General features: G+C 30.1%; 1 long non-coding RNA gene across 1 annotated transcript; it reads left to right on the top strand.

Annotated features, from left to right (window-relative positions):
- Positions 1-222: 222 nt before the first annotated feature.
- LOC107872468 lies at positions 223-2304 on the top strand. The gene is made up of 4 exons (XR_001674865.2): positions 223-502; positions 1488-1559; positions 1728-1794; positions 2168-2304. It is a non-coding gene; the product is annotated as an uncharacterized LOC107872468 (long non-coding RNA).
- Positions 2305-2662: the final 358 nt, after the last annotated feature.

The following is a 2662-nucleotide window of genomic DNA, read 5'->3' as shown; positions in this document are numbered from 1 at the left end:
TTAATGCTTAGTCAATTTTTATTTCAATTGATATCAATTTTAACATCAATTTTGTCCATAAATTAAATCACAATTTTTAACTCTTTTTCAATATTTCTCTATCAGATTTTATCTTAGCCATAGATAAAAAATGATCCAATGGCTAAGATCAAATCCCCATGCCATTCCTTTTTAAGCAAAATCAACAAACCCTAATTTTATTTTTCCAAAAGAAAGCCGCATCTCTCCCCCTATTTCTCCTTCCCTTTTCTTTCCTTTTTTCCATCGCTTAGACAAAAAACCCCATTATCGTCTTCCTCTTTTCTCCATTTCTCCTTCCAACCAGCGCCAACAGTCGCAATCCCAAAAAAAATCCAACCGAAGCCCCGTCGACGCTCATTTCCATACAAACGACCATCACTGACCAACGAATGATCCCCCCAGTGAAGCCGAACTTGTGCCAGCCACCACTGACCAGCGAAACCCGCTCCGAATTTATGACTTGAACTCAAAATTGGTGATGGTATAAACATTGATCTCTCTTTATTTCTTTGAATTTAATACCTATTAGCTTTCTTCCTTTGTTCCTTTTAATATTTTAATAATCTTAGAATTGCACTTTATTTTTCTTTTTAATTTAATTTTCTTGATTTCTTTGTTCCTTTTAACTGCAAAATCAACAATTTGAGTTTCACTTTTAGTGGTATAGTGCAATATTTTATCCATATTTTATAAAGCAATTTATTAGTGGAATTATGTTTTTCATCCATTTTCTCAGGTGGGTTTGATTTTCTTGAAAGTTTTGTTACATTTAATTGATTAGTATAGTAGTTTAACTGCAAAATAATCAAAGTTGGGTTCACTTTTATTGGTGATACTATAGTAATTTATATAGCTTTATTAGTGGAATTGTGTTTTTCATACGTTTTCCTAGTGGGTTTTGGTTTTCTTGAAGTTTTTGTTAGATTTAGTTGAGTAGTGTAGTACTTAACCAATGCATTTTGTAGAAATTTATGAGTGGAATTGAGTTTTTTCAACCATTTTGCTAGGTGGGTTTTGATTTTCTTGGAGTTTTTTGTTACATTTAATTGATTAGTATATTAGTTTAACTACAAAATCATCAAGTTGGGTTCACTTTTAGATGTGTTTTTTAGTAATTTTGTATAGATTTATGAGTGTCATGTTTCATGCTTCATTACGACCTTGGTGTACTATTCTATATTTTGAGCCGAGGGTCTACCGGAAACAGCCTCTCTACTTCTTCGGAGGTAGCGGTATGGACTGCATACATTTTACCCTCCCCAGGCCTTACTTTGTGGAAATTCACTGGGACTGTTGTTGTTGTTGTTAATTTAATTTTTGTATATTATGCAATACCCGCTTAGAATTGCACTTTATAATCTTAGAATTGCACTTTATTTTGTATATTTCTTTGAATGATTTTTACAGCTTTTTTTGCTTCAATTTTCGAAAGTCTAGTCTTAACTTGGCTTGGATTGATGCATTAGGATTTTAAATGGAAACAAGCTTCATGGATCAATCCCTACATCACTTGTCAACCTACAATCACTTTCTTATTTGTGAGTGGTTTAATATGTTGATAATTTACTATCTTTTGGCTATCTGTTGGATTGGGAGAATAAGATAATGGAGAAAACCTTCTATTGAATAGAGTAATAAGTATAATTTCCTTTTGTAGACTGCAAATTCTATATCTTCTAATTACCAAATAATGTGTGTTTATACAGAGATCTTTCTGCCAACTCCTTGAGTAGGAACTTGCCACCATTTTCAGATGAAGTCTGTACAATACATGTGAGTATTGCTATTTTATTAAAACAATTAAAAATTTGTTATCATAGAGTTGTTTCCCCTAAGTTTGTTACAACATACAAATATATAACCGTACAAATCTTGAGGTCTATTAGAAAAATAGGAAAAAAAATCAAGGAGTAGGCTTTGAGGCGTGAATATTCAATATCTTTAAATAGATCTTGGTTGTATATTCTTTAGCAGATTACATGCAAATCTCTTCAGGAAATTCTTTGTAATCTGTAATTACTTGAAATTGTGAATTTGTGAGACCTATTTATATTTATCATGATGTTTTTTAGTTGTACACATATATAAATGTAATAAGGATTGAAGGTTTATCTGATTGGTTTTTATACTTTGTATTTTTATGTAGCCAAATGATGCGGCTAGTGGACCCATTTCGCCCATGGATGCAAGGAGACCACATGATTATAGTGATCCTAATGATAGTCGTTGATTTCGTTGCAAATTGTCTTGAATATTCAATTAGATGATGTAATTGTGTGGTTGAAGCGAATCTTAGAATAGGTTTTGTGTTTAAATTTTATTTTGAAATTTGAAGATACTAGTTAATGTTGAAAATTTGAAGTTTGAAATGTTAATGTTGAAAATTTAATTTTGAAGTTTAATGTTCAATGTATTTTTGAGATGTTTGTGAATTACAATGTTTAATTAGTCATGTTGTGTTAATGATATATGAATTAAATAAATATTAGATTGTAGGTTATGATAAAGGAATAATTAAATTTGAGCTAAAATTAGAATTTATAATGTGTTATTAAAAATTGATCGGTTTCAGTATTTTTTTTAAATAAATAAATTGTGGAGGTTTTAAACTTCCATAATTTTGAAATAAAAATTAATTATA

Source organism: Capsicum annuum, chromosome 5 (genome assembly GCF_002878395.1).
Source record: "Capsicum annuum cultivar UCD-10X-F1 chromosome 5, UCD10Xv1.1, whole genome shotgun sequence".
Taxonomy (NCBI): domain Eukaryota; kingdom Viridiplantae; phylum Streptophyta; class Magnoliopsida; order Solanales; family Solanaceae; genus Capsicum; species Capsicum annuum.
This window is presented reverse-complemented; position numbering and strand designations above follow the sequence as displayed.